At 41.7% G+C, this 18977-nt stretch overlaps 1 non-coding gene across 1 annotated transcript; it reads left to right on the top strand.

The window, feature by feature from the left end:
• The first annotated feature begins 3268 nt into the window (after positions 1 to 3268).
• Trnat-ugu (transfer RNA threonine (anticodon UGU)) lies at positions 3269 to 3342 on the top strand. Its single transcript has one exon. It is a non-coding gene; the product is annotated as a tRNA-Thr (tRNA).
• The last annotated feature ends 15635 nt before the right edge of the window (positions 3343 to 18977 follow it).

Raw genomic sequence — 18977 nt, 5'->3', positions numbered from 1 at the left:
AGGACGATTTCTTGTCGTTGCACGCACTCTTTCAATTTCTAGACACATTTTCATAGGACATTTTAACTCCATTTACAGTCAGGATTTCGTCCCTGCAGTTTATGGGTTTTATTGATGTTCACCCTGTATTGTCAGTAGCTGGTCATCAGCATAGGATTAGGGTAAACTTTACTTTATTTATTATTAACTTTTATGGTGTAAATTGCATGTAGTGACACATTCCATGACCACGTATGTTTGCTCTTCGATTTGGACCAACGAAAATAAACAAGTAAAATTTAAAAAAAAAGATAAAGAAACCAAGTAAGATTCCTGAAATGCCCTGGCTTGCCTCCAGTTCCAACTTCACCCTACTGGAACACCTCTGTGATGATTTGGGAAATCGACTTTGCTCCAGATCCCAGTGCCCAACACATTACGTTCTCTTATCTCTGTTCGAGAGGAAGGATGAGCTGCCTGCCCCTCCTGCATTCCCTCGGAGGGAAGTCATAGTCTTCCGTAAGCTGTTCGTATTTTTGAAATAAAAGCTTTATTCCATGTTTTGTGCTTTCAGACAATTTCGACACCTTGGGCATTTGCAAGCTACCGGTAGTGAAACAAATGATAGAAGTTTCAACAGCCTCAAGACTAAGAAAAGAGTCACAAATGTAGTAAACAGCATTTACATATCTCCGTCACAGTGAAAAACTGTAGTCTAAAAAAGAAGTGTCATTATTGCTCTTGCGAACTGGTATGAAAGCAATACAATCGACCAGCTAGTCAGAGAGAAGAAACGTGGTCAAGAAAAAGATACTGTCAGATACAGAAATTGCTCTTGGCAGGGAATCTGAGAGAAAAGAAAAATAAAGATACACTGCACTTCTTTTTTTTTCAGTCATCAGTCTTCTAACTACTTTGAAGCGACCCGCTCACGACCGTGAGCCAACCTCTTCATCTCAGAGTAGCACTTGCAACCTACGCCCTCAATTATCTGCTGAATGTATTCCAATCTCTGTTTTCATCTACAGTTTTTGCCCTCTACAGCTCCTTTTAGTACCTTGGAAGTCAGTCCCTGATGTCTTAGCAGATGTCCTATCAGCCTGACCCCTTCTCCTTGTCAATGAGTTGCACATATCCTTTTCCTCTCGGATTCTGCACAGAACCTCCTCATTCCTTACCTTAACAACCCAACTAATTTTCAACACTCTTATTTAGCACCACATCTCAAATGATTCGATTCTTTTCTGTTCCGGTTTTCTCACAGTCCATGCTTCACTACCAAATGTACATTGTCAGAAATTTCTTCCTCAAATTGAGACCTAAGTTTGAAACTAGTAGATTTCTGATGACGAACTGAAAACCTCAGCTGCCAACAGGTGTTGTTGATATACCTCGATGTGGACACCTGAAAATGTGTGCCCCGACCGGTACTCGAACCTGGGATCTCCTGCTTAGATGGCAGACGCTCTATCAAGCTGAGCCACCGAGGACACAGATGAATAGCGCGACTGCAGGGACTTATCACTTGCACGTTTCCCGTGAGACTCACATTCCCAATTGTCCACAATTCTACATATGTATTGTACAGGGTGGCCCAAAAAGGATGGTCACATTTTAAATAACTATAACTCCATCAGTTTTACAAATTAATTTTATTCAATTACGTAACTAAATGCTCCCAGGCACCCAATTACAAGAACTAACCACAAAAAATCGTGTACGGAAAATGACTTCCGGAAGATGGTGTCCTTCCTCGGTGATGCATTCCACAAGTCTTTCCTCGAAATTTTCCATCACTTTCACTACTGTTTCTTCTTGAATTGCCATAATTTCCGCACTGATTGCCTCCTTCAGATCAATTAAGTTTCGGGGCTTCTGTACGTAGACTTTTGACTTTAGGTATCCCCAAAGAAAAAAATCACAGGCTGAGAGGTCAGGTGATCTCGCGGGCCAGTGGACATCTCCAAAACGCGAGATGATGTGGTGGGGGAACATCCGCCTTAAAACACACATGGAGTCATTGGCTGTGTGGGCCGTGGCCCCGTCCTGTTGAAACCAAATTCGATCTCGATTTACATGTAACTCTCGCAGTTTCGGTACCAAAAAGCTACGTAGCATGTTAACGTAACGTTTCGAGTTCACTGTGACTGTAGCGTTGTTCTCCTCAAAAAAATAAGGACCAACAATCCCCAATCTTGAAATTCCACACCAGACTGTTACCTTAGCACTATGAAGAGGCTTTTGGTGCAATTCTCTGGGATTATCTGCTGCCCAATACCGGCAGTTTTGTTTATTGACATAGCCGTCTAAATGGAAATGGGCTTCATCTGACATAAGAAGCACAACATCATTATTAGAGTACAAAATGTCAAGCATTGATTCACAAAATCGTCTTCGCTGCTCAAAATCACGATCATACAGCTTTTGCGTGATCATAATTTTGTATGGGTGAAACTGTAACTCACGGCTTAAAATACGCTGCAACGAACTACGGCTGAGGCCTAAAGTTTGAGCACGACGCATAGTGGAACGACGCGGGCTTTGCAGCACTGACGCTCTAACATCATCAATGTTCTGTGGAGTAACTGCCGTACGTGTACGCCCTGTAGATTTACCACTTTTGACAGACCCTGTTGTCCGGAATGCAGTCACCCAACGTGATATGGATCTGCGATCTGGAATGGGTCCATCACGCGCTACACCAAAACGTTGTCGAAACAATCGTTGCACAGTAATAAACGAGTCATCATTTCTGAAAAACTGTTCCACAGCAAAAACACGATGCTCGACCGTCCACTGCGCCATCTCGTGGCAAACTGGGTGTAATGGCCGACTTGCAGACGGCCGGCAGTGGTGCCCCCTCCTCACCTTTCAATGGTACTACGCAGTTCAAATCCGACCATCCTTTTTGGGCCACCCAGTACTTTATAGACTTTGCCTACCCACTCATTACTCGCGCACGCTTTGGCGATTCTCGTAAGAGTTGGGCAACCTGTACGCATTCGCACAGACGAAGGTCAATGGCTGGTTAGCGTTTAACTATATATACGAAGACAGTAACTTGTTCTCGAAAGAACAATTACTGTTGATGACCGTGCAGCTTTTCCCTGGAATAAATGATGACGAACTGTAAACCTCAGCTGCCAACAGGTGTGCGCGAGTAATGAGTGGGTGGGCAAATGTCTATAAGGTACAATACATATGTAGAATTGTGGACAGTTGGGAATGTGTGTCTCACGGGAAGGCGTGTGCAAGGGATAAGTCCCTGCAGTCGCTCTATTCATCTGTGTCCTCGGTGGCTCAGCTGGATAGAGCGTCTGCGATGTAAGCAGGAGATCCCGGGTTCGAGTCCCGGTCGGGGCACACATTTTCAGCTGTCCATATCGAGGTATATCAACACCTGTTGGCAGCTGAGGTTTTCAGTTCGTCATCATTTATTCCAGGGAAAAGCTGCACGGTCACCAACAGTAACTGTTATTTCGAGAACAAGTTACTGTCTTCGTATATATAGTAGACTTCTTTTGGCTAGGAACACCTGTTTTTAAATTTTTGCCTGTGATAGTAAGCTTTTTATGTCCGACTTGCTCAATCCGTCGTTGCTAATTTAGTCTGTGTAGGTAGTGGAATTCCTTAAATTCTCCTACTTCGTGGCCTTACGATTCCGCTGTTGAGTTTCTCGCTTTTCTCATTTCTGCTACTTCTCATTACTTTCGTCTTTCTTCGATATACTCTCAATCCATATTCTGTATTCATTAGACTGCACTCCTATACTGAGGCAGAAGATCTGACAGACTAGCTACGTTGTTGGGCGCTCGTTAGCTTTCGATTAAACAGCTCTATAGGCAAGGTAATCCGGCACGCCACACAGAAACGTAACTCGTTTACAAAGTCGGGGATTTACAAAATCAACTGTGGCACATGTCACAATTTTTACATCAGACAGCCGGGCGGAACATTTAACACGATATTCAGGGATCATATTTTTCTTAGCGAGAGCTAAGCTTCATCATTTAAGGCTAATCTGCATAGTAAGAGTTATGTCACTAAAGATATTGAAGACACCCTGCACATATTAAGTAAAGATGATGAAAGATATCTCAAGAGTATTGTAGAAGAGACTGAGGTTTATAATCATTTTAATAAATAGTCAGAAAAGATTTTACCGAACAGACACTTTAGAAAATGGGTTTTTAGACAATTTTTACACAACTTTGAAAGAGCTATGATTTTATGCTGTTTTTCTTATGCTTGGAGAGCATCTCATACCTATAAAAGCCTATTAATTGCAACTTTTTTATAATGGACCTTCCTGCCACAAATACACGTAGTTTAAGATGTAAATATTACAATTATTATCAGTTATAATGGACCTCCGTGCCATAAGTAGTATGTGATTCCTAGATATTTGAGACAATTTTGTCATTAATCTGTAACCTTGCCTCTACCAGTGGCTTCATACTGTGTTGATAATTTACATCACTGTTTGATGAACTGGTCTCACTACCTATGGAGTCTTGCGTGCAATCGCTCATCGTGCCGTCAGAAGACTTGGAAGGTACAGGCTTTCTTTCCATAGGAATACTGTAGCAGTTTAGTGGCTGAAACGTGTTTCATTCCCTTTTTTTGTGTATGGCTCTTTGCTCCCTCATACACGGAATAAGGGGCCTGTAAAACCCCTCTCCCGCAAAAATTCTAAAAGCTTCACATGTTTCCGATAGAAGCTTGTTTCACTTAGAGATTTTCTGCATAACTTTTGGTACTGGCGTATTTAGTAACGTCTTTGACCAAGAGATTATTTCTTTTGTTCGAGCTGTGACACTCTGACGACAAAATAGAGAAATTAAATTTGCTGACTTGAATTCCATTTGGCGGCCGGTGGTTGAACGCGACTCGGACTAAAAATGGTTCAAATGGCTCTGAGCACTATGGGACTTAACAACTGTGGTCATCAGTCGCCTAGAACTTAGAACTACTTAAACCTAACTAACCTAAGGACATCACACACATCCACGCCCTAGGCAGGATTCGAACCTGCGACCGTAGCGGTCACGCGGTTCCAGACTGTAGCGCCTAGAACCGCACGGCCACGACTCGGACTATTCCAACAGTTTTCGTGACAGTTCGGGAAATCTCGGGTTGTGGTAGATCTTCTGATCGGCATTTGTTGGTACTTGTATTAGGGGTTTCAATGCACTAAGGATTTTAATGCCGGTCTTCGTGGCCGAGCGGTTCTAGGCGCTTCATTCCGGAAGCGCAGGGCTGCTACGGTCGCAGGTTCGAATCCTGCCTCGGGCATAGATGTGTGTGATGTCCCTAGGTTAGTTAGGTTTAAGTAGTTCTGAGTCTAGGGGACAGATGACCTCAGATGTTAAGTTCCATAGTGCTTAGAGCCATTTGGATTTTAATGATAAAAATAACAAATGGCTCTGAGCACTATGGCACTTAACATCTCGGGTCATCAGTCCCCTAGAACTTAGAACTACTTAAACCTAACTAACCTAAGGACATCACACACATCCATGCCCGCGGCCGGATTCGAACCTGCGACGTAGCGGTCGCGCGGTTCCAGACTGAAGTGCCTAGAACCGCTCGGCCACTGGCAGCCGGCGATAAAAATAACAGTAAACACGAATGGAAGTAGCTACTCCGGTGCCACGTCATGCATAACAACGGGAACTAATAAATGAATAAATAAAAGATGGAAATCATGATGCTGTCCAATTCTTGAGCGTTCGCTCGTCCCTTGATCTCGTGAGGTCCGATTGCACTATCTCCAAGACGTGTCTCGTCGCTATAATTGATTTTCACGATAAAAAGTTACAGTCACTTTATTGCGACATATTTAGTTAATTCGACGTTTAATTGTTGGTTAATAGTATTGATCTGAATATTCCTGTCTTTTCTTCAAATTGATTAAAATATGGGAACGTTGTTATCCCTTATTATATGTGACAGGACTGAATTGCTCATTTCCAACCTACTTGGCAAATGATTACCGCTTCACATAAACAAATGGATAAAATATTATAGTGCGCTCAGTCAAACAACGATTTTTAGGAGAACAACATTTTCGTCTTTGTATATTACTTAATAATCAGCATAAATATTTATACATCTATACATACTTGTACTGTGTGAGAAGACATACTGTAAATTTGTTGAAACAGAATAGGAATTAGTGCAGTGGTACGATGCAATACTATTTGCTCCCGTGTTTCGTGAAATTGTAAAATTTTAACCGGAGCCGTAGCTTATTGCTGTGGCTTGTTCGTAGTTTCTTGCGTATCCCTTACACTCTTGCGACACGCGTCAGATGTCACGTGATTGTTCTAACTAACTCGACATTCTATCGAACGATGCGGAGTATCGGGAAACCTAGAGCTTGTTCGAACGCGAGTATCGTTTGTCCATTTGCTTTTTAGACATCGACAAATCGTGTGCAGCTTTATTTAACCCTAGCATTACCAACGGGGGGGCCTCGTAGTCCCACTGACTCAGTTTTTCTATGTTGTATCCACACCCGTTGATATATGAACTTGAAAGCAAAGGTAATTGTTCGTTATTGAATGTACTATTGAGTCATTACAGAATTTCGGAATAAAAATGTAATTAAAATTCATTTACTTGATTTAATTCTCTGTGGGCCTTAGAAGCCCACCCGTTGGTAATAGCAAGGAAAGATTTACGAGGTTGAGTCTCTCGTTTCAAATTCTTACCATGAAACGAATTTTGGCATTGTTGCCTTCAGACATATTATTATGAAGCGGACCATTGTTATTTTCAGTGTTTCTGCTGCTGTTGAACCAGCAACATGAGTAGACATCGTTTACGTGATAGTTCCATTGAAAGAGTGCTAGAAGAAGTTTTGAACGAATCAGATTTAGAGGAAAGTGAAGTGGATGATGATGTGGAAGAAATTAGAACTGATTCATCGTCTGAGAATGAAGATGAGGTTGAAGCCAATCCACCAGATGATAATGATACGGAATGTGATAAATTCATTGCAAAAAGTGGACGAGAGTATATTACGAAGCCATCTCGACAATATCGGCGTTCTGTACAAAATATAGTGCGAGAAAGAATGGGGCTAGGACAACAAGGAAGAATTGCGTCTCCGAAAGAGGCTATAGAGCTCTTTTTTACACCTCAAATTATGAATCTAATAAAACTACACTCAAATGAAGAGGCTTCTCGACTAGGTATTCAGCACACAGATGAAGATGAGTTATTTTGTTATATAGGACTCTTGCTATTCATGGGTTCAAATCATGACAATAAGATACCTGTCCAAGATTTATGGTCTTTGCTTCAGGGCCGACAAGTGTACTATGGATCAATGAGTCGGACCCGATTTTTCGAATTGACTAAAATATTGATGTTTGATGATAAGAACACAAGAGAAATTCGTCGCCAGACTGACAAGTTTGCTCCAATGAGGGAAATTTTTGAAAGCTTCAATTCTTCACTTCCATTGTATTTCATTCCTGGTCTACATACAACAGTGGATGAGATGTTGTCTTTGTTCCGTGGTCGCTGTCCATTCAAGGTGTTTCTAAAAGAAAAACCTGGAAAATACGGCATTCTAATTCGAATGCTGTCTGATTCTGAGACTAGATATGTGATCAGCATGGACATCTATACAGGCAAGTCAGGAAATACACAGCATTCAAATGGACCGATGGAAATTGTAAAGAGACTAATAAAACCTATTGAAAAATCAGGCCGTAATGTTACCACAGATCGGTACTATACTTCAGTGGAGCTTGCTGAGACTCTATGGTATGATTTTCACCTCATACTTGTTGGCACCCTACAGTCTAACAGACGACACATACCCGAAGAGCTGAAGACTACAACTGGCCGCAGTTTACACTCTTCCATCTTTGCTTATACTGACCCTCAGACACAGAGGCCACCAGTTACTCTTGCATCAACGCTAGTCCGCGAGAAGCCAAAACGACTGCTGTTGATGCTTTCAACTTATCACTCAGAAGGGGTGTTGAATGAAGACTCAAAAAAGACTAACATAAATCTTTTTTATAATTCTACAAAGGGAGGCGTGGACACCATAGACCAGATGACAAGACACTACAGCACAAAGAGAGGAACAAGAAGATGGCCTTTGTCCCTCTTCTACACACTCATTGACATAGCAGCAATAAATGCATATTCACTCTTCCTCCTCAACTTTCCGAATTGGAAAAAGAATTTGCTAAACCGCAGAAGAGTTTTTATCACTAACTTAGGTCTCGAACTAATAAGATCTCAAGTAGATAAACGGGCACAAAATTTGTATGGACTTCAGAAGCCAGTAATAATGGCATTGGAAAGCATCACACAACGGAAGCTCAGCTGCTCTGTAGAACCATCATCCTCAACAGCAGAACCAGGAACACGTGGACGGTGCCACCTATGCTGCCAAGAAGCTGCATCTAAAAAGATCAAGTACAACAAGCTGGGAAAGTCAACTGTTACCTGCTCTCAGTGCCACAAACACGTCTGTGGGAAACACTGCAGGAAGACAGTGTTGTGTGAAAAATGCGTTGCAGAATGAGACAGTAAATTTTGTTTGCTTCATGTAGTGTATCGAATTAAAAAAGTCGTTTTCATAAGAAAACACTATTTTGAAACATTATTCCAAAAAATATATAAACTGAATCTCGTGATTTGTTCATTTTATTCCTATTATAATAACATCTTTTATTATCCAGTATACAAAAACAATGTCTAAGCATTTTGAATTGTTATTAGAGGTATCAGAAGTAAATAAACTTGATTTATGATAAAATAAATTGTGGTATTCTTTATGGGCCTTTGAGGCCCCCCCGTTGGTATTACATGTAACAAAAAATACGTTGGTAATGCTAGGGTTAAATGATTTTCATATTATGATTTACGCAGGCATAAAGACGAAGACCTACATCAGGGTTGAATTTTATCGTTTTGCACATGGAATTAATATTTGTGGTAGTAAGTTATAACGTCTTCTGACGGTAATATCTAATGTAATCAATATTTTCACTTTTTATGAGAATTTTGGTAACCAGTGGTGCAAAAAATACAAGTTGCGCCAGTTACCATCACTTTCACAAGAAAGCGTTAACAGGAATATTATCAAATGAAGTTTCCCCCTCCGAAATCCTGTAGGTCTGTCCGCATTCTTAGACGCCATGCTGTCCTCTCGCTTTCTGCAGCCACTTCCCCTACAACGATCCTTTACCACCTCATAAAATTCCCACCTCTCTTCACTCACACTGCACACATGTGAGTAACCTATACCAGCCGTAAACTCGATTACAGCAATCCCATTGTGTCCCCTCTCCTTTCGAAACCTAGTGTGCTGCCGCACCTCTACCTACACATCCCACCAACCCTCAACCTGCACACTCTCCACATCCTCTCCAAAACAAATTTCAACTATCTCCCAGACCACGAAATCCACCACATGTCCAACCTATTCTGAATCCACTCTACCATATCCCTCCACCCCCCTCCCCCCCACAACGGCTCCATACTCCTCCTCTCCATTACCATACCTCCTTCTCTTCTAGCTCCTTATTGTTCCTTCTTTTCATCTACACTCCACGATCCCAGGGCAGGTCCTTTTCTAGTTAAAGTGAAAATGGAATGTGCTCCGTTTATAATGGTCAGTATGTCTTCTGTCATGTTTGATGTGTTGGCAAATGTGCCAACACCTTGTAGATAGAGGAGGCCGAAATGCACGCTATAATCTAACGCAGACGGGCGTGAGGTCTGGAACAGGATACTTAATGAATGCTATAAAGAAAAGTACGTAGCTGCGGTTATACTTAACTTTTAATCCATCATTTGTATACAGCATTCTTGATGATACAAGTGAGACTCTCTATAGAAATGGTTAATGGCGCCTTGCTAGGTCGTAGCCATGGACTTAGCTGAAGGCTATTCTAACTATCTCTCGGCAAATGAGAGAAAGGCTTCGTCAGTGTAGTCGCTAGCAAAGTCGTCGTACAACTGGGGCGAGTGCTAGTACGTCTCTCTAGACCTGCCGTGTGGTGGCGCTCGGTCTGCAATTACTGACAGTGGGGACACGCGGGTCCGACATGTACTAATGGACCGCGGCCGATTTAAAGCTACCACCTAGCAAGTGTGGTGTCTGGCGGTGACACCACAATGTTCAGTGTTTTTTCAAGTGCTTTTTGTCAAGTGTTTGGTGTTCATCAAGTGTTTTTCAAGTGTTTTGAAGTGTGCTGTATGTCCAAATTCTTATCAACGTTTTTAAACAATTTGCGAAGGTAGGATTATGTAATTCATATTTGTCTCATTCTCATCACCTTCTCAAATAATTTTAAATTCATAGCACATATGCCTCCTTGTTGTTTTGTTTTAGCGTCTAAGTTAGTATTAAGTTGTATTGACTGAAGAACGGATTACAAAGGGAAAAAAAGGTAATGTTTCCTTTACAATAATGTGTAACGGCTGTTTTTCGCTGTGATACAGGTATGTAAACAGCATTTATGAACACTGCTGGCTTTAGTGTTTTTTATTTTTCATTCTTGAACCTGCTGTAACTTTTGTGATTTGTTTTCCTACCAGACAGCTCGAAAATGCTTAGCTAATAGTGTAAAAGCAATAACAGACTATGAATGCAATGACCCATGCATAATAAAGATTAAAAAAGAAATTATTGGCTGCACTGTCATAGAACTCTCACTTTTGTAAAAAGAAAAAAAAAGGTCGAATGAGAGAACTGGAAGCAAACTTTTACGTCTTTTGGAGCTGTTCTTTCGGGAGTAACAGCCTGGGGCGCACGGGTGCGAGTGGAATTTAAATATCCTGATTACGCTGGGCCATTGCTCTTTGTGGCGTTTCTCTCTCTCTCTCTCTCTCCCTCTCTGCCGGTCACATAGACACACACACACACACACACACACACACATGACAGCTTAATTCATCAGCAGAACTGCGCACGGCATGCACAGTGGCAGGACATTCGGCAGAACCGGCTGGCGCAGCTGTAAATGGCATTACCGCCGTACCGTGCTGTGGATTCACAGACCGCTGCTCTGGTCGCTGCCTGCTCTTGTTAAAGACTAACGAGCGACGCATGGGGAAGTGCGGCAGGGGGAGGGAAGGGGGAGCGTGGAACAGTAATTGCGGGGCCCCATGTTGTATCGTACTCTGTTGTGTTGCCCAACAGTGCCATCGTCACGCACCGTTCCACATGTGCGGGTGACACAACATCACGGAGCTGTGGCGTACGTTGTAACGGTAACTTGTTGAATGCGTCAGAAGTTAGACTCTACTGATTAACGCAACAAAATATTTTCCTTGGTTGGCCACTGTTTCCTGTTGCTGTTGTTGCTTTTGTACGACTGACCAGCACGTAAAACATACTTTGTCAGAAACTTTGTGGGACATGTTTCTCAGTTTGCAGCACTAAAAGGAATAATGGTGTTTTTAGTTACCTGATATGAGTGCTTCCTTGAAATGGTCGGATGTTTCCACGAAAACTCGCTAGGTGGCAGGGCTGTGCTTAGCAGCACACTCTTTGGCTTCTTTGCGCAATAATTATGGCTACGCAATGGACGCTGATTGTGAGCAAAGAGTGAACATTAAATTATACGTTAAACTCAGAAAACACCCAAGTGAAACGTGGACAGTGATTAAGCAAGCATACGCAGGCTAGGCACTTTCAAGAAGTCGTGTTTTCGAGTGGCACAAATGGTTTCTAAAAGACAGATATTCAGAGCAACACGATCCCAGATCTAGTCGCCAGCTTGCATCAATTACCAATGCAAACGCGGAGCTTGTAAGGCAGTTAATGCAAGATGACCCTCATGTAACTGCGAGTGCGATGTAAGAAGAACTTAGTTTGAATAGTGATGTGTGTTATAAGATTTTACGCTAAAATTTAGGGAAACGGAAACTTAATCCAAAACTCGTCCCTCACACACTAACATACGAACGGATAGAAGTCCTGCTGAACTACTGGATAGGGCCAGAAGTGATACCACTTTTTCGTCAAAGTTTATTGATTCAGATGAAAGTTGATACTATTAGTACGACCCTTACACGAAGCCTCAGAGGACCGAAAGGCGGAGTCCTGGTGCACCAGCCACGAAAAAAGCCGAACGACAGCCTTCTAGAACAAAGACATTGTTGATCGCTTTCTTTTATAGCAAAGCATTAGTTCACCATGAGTATGTTCCTCCAGGTCAAACGGTGAACCAAAAGTCTTCACATCGAAGACTTGAAACTTTTGCGACAACCTATTCGACGTCGCCGCCCTGATTTGTGGCATTCTCAGGACTGGTCCTTACTGCATGACAATGCAAGAACCGATTCTGCTTTATCTGTTACAGAGTAACTGGTCAGACCTTGTGTTTTTGTCGTCCCACATCCTCCATATTAGCTCGATCTTTCGCCTAGCTGCTTTTCCTTGTTTCCGCGAGTGAGAAGTCGACTGAAAGGAAAGCTTCATCAAGATATCACTGACATCCAACAGGATGTGATAAATGAAGCGACAAGCATCGCAGTCGAAAATTTCCCTGATTGCTCCCAAGACCTCCAGAAACGTAGGCAACCGTTTATAATTAACCAAGAGGACTACTGCGACAGGAGCTATGACCATTATTTGGTAAGTGCCATTTTATATTTGAAACAAGAACCTGTCGTGGAACTTTTCTGACAACGGGGAAGCAGACTACTGTGGCGATTCGTTGCAGAACATCATCCACATTTAGAAGAGAAGCAAGAGCGAACTCTTTAACTTTTCATGCTTGGGATTCTCAGACGTGTATAATTTTTTGAAGGACGTCATATTCGCCGTTGACTGTCAGAATGATTTATTTCACAATTGCAATTTCGGTCTTCGCAGTCGTCCGATGTTACTGTATTTCTACAGTAAATGTCGGAGGATTTTAAAGTCTGACTTATGCTGATGCAAACTCTATTGCGGTACCACTTGAAAATTGACCGAGGCCAAGACAGCAACTACGAAATAAATTATTCCTACAGCGTGTGACGTCCTTTAAATAAAAAAGGGAAAAAAGACCACAAGAGTGAATGCTTTCGTATTAATGCGCACTGCACTCATAATGAATACTATGCCGCGTGGGCATGAAATCCGCTATTTACAAGTTTCACGTATGTTAAAAAGACTACTGTAGTGTTGCATAGCTTCCTGTGCACTCTACACCATGCAGCATCCCCTATTGTATGTAGACTAAAACGTAGCATACTCTTCGGTGGCTGCTAACTGTGTTACATTGGACTCTTACCTCATGGCTCTCAGGAGGCAACCTTCCTACGTCAATAGAACTTTCTCTGGCTTCGGTGTGTCCGATACTTCTCGTACTTACCATACAGTCCATGAGGTAAGTTGATAAATGTAACAATTCTTCTTGCTCTTCTTCTTCTTGCAGATCTCATGGATTAGGCGCTGAGCCTGTCTCGTCTTCACAGTGTCTTCCTAGGTGTTAAAACATTTCTTCTTTAGAAGGCTGGTCTAGTTTTGGAAGTTGTTCACTGCTATTTTTGTGCTAGGTTCTACCACGTGTGGTGGTAAACGGATTGTCCGCTTCCAGTTTGCTCTACTTTTAGTTGCCGGCGCACATTTTTTCTTTTTTTATGCATTCTGTTCTTCAGTAGCCTTTTATTCTATCTAGGAACTTCATTTAGGCACTTTGTATTTTACCTAATATTATTTCAGTACGTACAACAATAAAGCATCGAATTGTAAATGCAAGCCGGCCGATGTGGCCGAGCTGTTCTAGGCGCTTCAGTCTGGAACCGCGCGACCTCTACGTCGCAGGTTCGAATGCGGCCTCGGGCATGAATATGTGTGATGTCCTTAGGTTAGTTAGGTTTAAGTAGTTCTAAGTTCTAGGGGACTGATGACCTCTGATGTTAAGTCCCATAGTGCTCAGAGCCATTTGTAAATGCAAACTTAAAGCGACGTTTTCTATAATCCGAATTATGTTTAAAATATTTAAAAGGACATCAAAAACTTGAAAGACTGGTTGTAGCGCCTTGAATCTAAAGACAACGAGATGGCAGAAAGAGCTAATTTGTGTTCGTATGACAACGGCCGGTGTGTCTTTGCTTGGCCTATGTTACACTCTTTGACAAGATAAACGTGATGTAACAGATCTACCTAATGCACACATATGCATTAGATTCTAGACGCTATTATCGGTCTTAAAAGTTTAAATGTTTTATTAAATATTTTAAATATATTTGTGGATTATAATCGACGCCAAGATTTTTTTTCTTTCGTACACACTCTTTCTGTTTCGCTCATTGGTTTTCTCTACCGATCGCTTGTGGAAGGCTGGACAGAGCTTTCCCCTTTTCTCGTAACTATGTGGATGTATGTTAGTTTGTATAGTCATCATTTGTGTCATACTTGCCCCATTTTGTGAATTTCAGAGTTAGTGGTGTGAAGATGGTGACGTTTTGCTGAAACCTGTTATCAAAATAAATAAATTTTAGACGCAATCTAGATAGACTGTTTTATTTTCTATACTTTTCCGATTTGGTGAGGTATCTATAGCTTTCTACTATAGTCTAAAATGCCTTAAACAAATCCATCAGTGCTGCGTGTATCTCTATGTTGTATTCTCCCCTGTCCTCCTTTACTTGTGCAGGTTAAATAAATTTTTTGTGATTAACCTCACTTCTCTAAATCTAGTCTGTTCTTCATTAATGAAAATTTCCGAAACTGTTGTAAGCCCGCTATTTATTATTCTCGCGTGTATGTTATGTACTGAGTTGGGAAGACTCGCTACCTCTATAATTTTTACGATATTTCTTGAACCCGAGATACTACTTCTACTGCCTTTTTTAATTAAAATGATGAAGTAACAAAGCAGAAAATGAAAAGGAAATAAAAGACTAGCAACACCTCTACATCAAAACGACCACTACTCATAACATGTTACGTTATTCAAGGAAAACCGAGGTCTTCCCCAACCCAGTAGGCAGAATTCAATTCTAGCACACACAGAGTGAAGTATAGATAACAGTAGATAACAGACACCCGTGCACAGTTGGGCTAATGTCTGCATATTAGCGTGTGTGGCTTGAAATCTGGTGTTTTCGCAGGACAGGGTGGATCAAGTTGTGGAAAGGGGCCAAGATCAGTTACTGTTAGTTACACAAGAACACAGACAACTTTATTCTTCGAAAACCAATACACAGTTTTCTGCTTAAAACAACAAGGATCAATTCACGACTGAGGGCCCAAGCCACTTCTCAATAATAAAGTTTATATAATTCATTTTAAAAACACAAGGATTTAGAGAAACGGCTGAAGGCCTTACTTAAGTGAAAATTAAAATATCTTCTCGGCTAAAGATCCAAATAAAATTTCAGATCAGCAAAGGAACTTCTTTAAAAGGCAAGCATTTACAAATCTCGGCTAAAAGCCATACTAAGGAAAATTTAAATTAATTTCTCGGTTGAAAGCCCAAAAATATTTCAACATAATAAGAGGCAACCTTTAAAGACAAGCATTTACACAGTACAACAGAAAACTATGTTAAGAAAACGTGAAATACCCTGACGGCTGAAGGCCTAAACAATTATCCAAAATAATTAAAGATGAACCTTAATATAAGTACACAGTACGGCTGAAGGCCATTTTAAGAATTCAAGATAATTAAACAGAAACCTTACAGGCAGGAATTTACACAGTACGCCTAAAAGCCACAAATTTTAAAACAAACGCGGCTGTAGGCCTAAATACAGAGAAAACAAGAATTTTAAATAAATCACGGCTGAAGGCCTAATCTTAAAATGCTTCACATAAGGTTCGGCTGAAGGATATACTCTGAAATAGAACAGACAAAATTAATGCACGGCTGAAGGCCTGGCACAGTACTTGCGACAAAAGAAAATCACGATCACAAACAGCAGGGCAGTGGTGCTCAGAAGTGTTCCAAGGGTTGGCCTGGGGAGGAAACTCTAGCAACAGTTCAGGTGAGACAGGCAGCCAAGCGTGACATTAAATAATCGGGTGGCAACATGACCTACTGGCTACTCCAGTATGCAGACTGCATTCATCTGCTCAGTGGAAATCACACAAGCTACACACAGTTCCACGTAAACACACTTGCACAAGAACTCGAACAATCGTAAAAGCAATCACTGTGGAACAACAAGGACGAATCAATTCGACATACAGTGAGTGAGTTGTCCCGCTCCAGTCTCCTCCCGTCGGACAGATCATATGTGTCGCCAGCGGTCGGCGAGCACTGGCTGTCCACACCTCACTGGCGCTCCATCCCTGACTGAACTCCAGACACACGACGACCCGGAAATACTAGGGGTCACACCAGAGATGGTACGACTGTGCCCTTATCGCAAAGCACTGCTGCTGTCACTCACGGGCAAGCAAACCCGCAACCTACTGACACCAGTAAATCGAATTAAAAGAAAAATGGGGCGACAGAACCACAAAAAGAAGATGGCGAGCAATAAACGGCATGACCGCTGCTAGTGTCTGCATGTTAGTGTGTGTCGCTTTTGTAATCTTTTAGGTTCTACGTGTAACAGCCAAAGGCACGTCCGCGACTACATTTCTCGAGAACCGTTGCCCCCTTATTTTCCATAACATGTCTTCTTGCAGGTAATCAGAAGCGTAATGTCCCCGGAAGTCTTCAGTCAGCGTTCTTGTTCTTTAGTGTCCTGTTACAGTGTCACGTTTGTTGTTGTTTTATTTTTTTTAAGTATCCGGCCCTTAATAGATTCACTATATTTTCGATCCTATTGGAGATGAACTGGTAAGAGGTGAGCAAATGGTGGCATTTGCCTTAAAATCAACGAAAATCTGCCGAATGTCTTGGTCCCAGTCGGGGAATTCGAACGATTTTCAATTTAATTTGGAATGTGCACGAGGGAGACGTACAGAGAGAAGGAGAGAGAGTGAGTGAGAGAGAGAGAGAGAGAGAGAGAGAGAGAGAGACCCCGTTCACCTTTGTATAACTGTCACCAATTCCAGTGACATAACTGCCTTGTTTTTTCCTGTGGCCGCTACAGATTTTCTTTCCATCTATTAGGTTTGTAGTTCCTTCAAATAGACATTTGTTATTTCGTTAGGTATACGCCGTAGCCTTTCTTCTCTCAGTAATATACCGGTTGATCAAAAAGTCAGTATTAATTTGAAACCTTAATAAACCACAGAATAATGTAGATAGAGAGGTAATAATTGACATACATGCTTGGAATGACATGGAGTTTTATTAGAACAAAAAAAAAAACAAAGTTCACAAAATGTCCTACAGATCTCTTGCGCGCGTCGTTTGGTGGTGACCGTGTGCTCAGCCGCCACTTTCGTCATGCTTGGCCTCCCAGGTCCCAAGACCTCAGTCCGTGCGATTATTGGCTTTAGGGCTACCTGAAGTCGCAAGTGTATCGTGATCGACCGACATTTCTAGGGATGCTGAAAGACAACATCCGACGCCAATGCCTCGCCATAATTCCCCACATGATTTACAGTGCTGTTCACAACATTATTACTCGACTACAGCTATTGTTGAGGACATATTGAACATTTCCTGTAAAGAACATCATCTTTGCTTTGTCTTACTTTGTTATGCTAATTATTGGTATTCTGATCAGATGAAGCGCCATCTGTTGGACATTTTTAGAACTTTTGTGTTTTTTTGGTTCTAATAAAACCCCAGGTCATTCCAAGCACGTGTGTCAATTTGTACCTCTCTATCTACATTATTCCGTGATTTATTCAGTTTTCAAATTTATACTGACTTTCTGATCACCCGGTATATACTGCCCATCTCCTGTCTCCAGTGTCTATTTCACTCCCATGCCATGCAGCCTGGATTCAAAAATGTCACAGTCTGATGATTTTTCTCCTGCAGTGTTTGAAGTGCAAATAAATCTGTAATAGCTGCTCTGTTGAAGAAAAGTCCTTCCACCCCAGAAAACATAAGTGTCCATTGGATCAGAAATGTTCTTCTGTTTGAAGCCACAGTCGCCTCATTTAACTGCCCCATTCCTCCCTCTGTTCAAAATGAGGTGTTTCTATTTACATGTATGTCAGAGTGTTTCACAATTCATACTACAAACTTCTAGAGGTTGTGGAGGGGACTTAGTAGATCAAGTTTTACATGGAACCCAACTGCAGAAATATCGTCCAACGACGCTACAGGCCATCAAAGTTATAGGCGCCGGCACCTGTAAATGTTTGTATGAACAGGGTGAATCCATTATGGTGTTACTGACTTTCTAGGAAGATGGAGAACGTAAATATATCAATTTGAGGAAAAAATGTCCAGTAAACATGGGCTCTGAAATACATAACTAAGGAGCTATGAGCACTTCTTCATCTTCGCTACTGTGAAACCCATATTCTCTATCGAACAAGCGCTCCTATCTTTTAAGGTAAGCATTTTAGAGCCAATCTTTACAGGACATTTTTTTTTGTTCTGGTCCATACAGTCGTAGCAACAACAGTACCAGTAGATGTATTCGCTGTCAGAGGTATCAGAACGGTTCTCCCTTATAACTTTCGACTCGTTCACTTCTGGTCGATGGACCCTTATCTCAAATTAATACATTTATCCTTCTCCATCATCCCAGAAAGTTTATAACATCATCACGGAATCACCCTGTGCATACATACAAGCGCCGGCGCCTACAAATTTGATGCTGTGTAGCTACGATGACGTTTCCGGAATTGCTCCTACGTAAAACTTGATCTACTAAGTCTCCTCTATTACCTCTAGATATGAGTAACATGAACTGTGAAACACCCTGTGTAATTAACGGATTTATTCCATCTCTCGGTATAAGGGCTAAATCGGGTTCAATCTTACTGTCAGGAGTAATAATATTACCTAATTTATTTGACCATGATTTTTTATGCAGTGCAGTTTGATGCTGTTCCCGTGAGGTATCTCGACGCCGACACTGTGTTATCTTTCCGTGCAGACTTCTTGGGTCACAGCGCCATCTGCTAGCCTTGTCGCGCAGCTGGCAGGAGTGGCTGCGGT

This window comes from Schistocerca cancellata, chromosome 8 (genome assembly GCF_023864275.1).
Source record: "Schistocerca cancellata isolate TAMUIC-IGC-003103 chromosome 8, iqSchCanc2.1, whole genome shotgun sequence".
Classification (NCBI taxonomy): domain Eukaryota; kingdom Metazoa; phylum Arthropoda; class Insecta; order Orthoptera; family Acrididae; genus Schistocerca; species Schistocerca cancellata.
The sequence above is the reverse complement of the archived record's forward strand: the minus strand, read 5'-3'. Positions and strand labels throughout refer to the sequence as shown.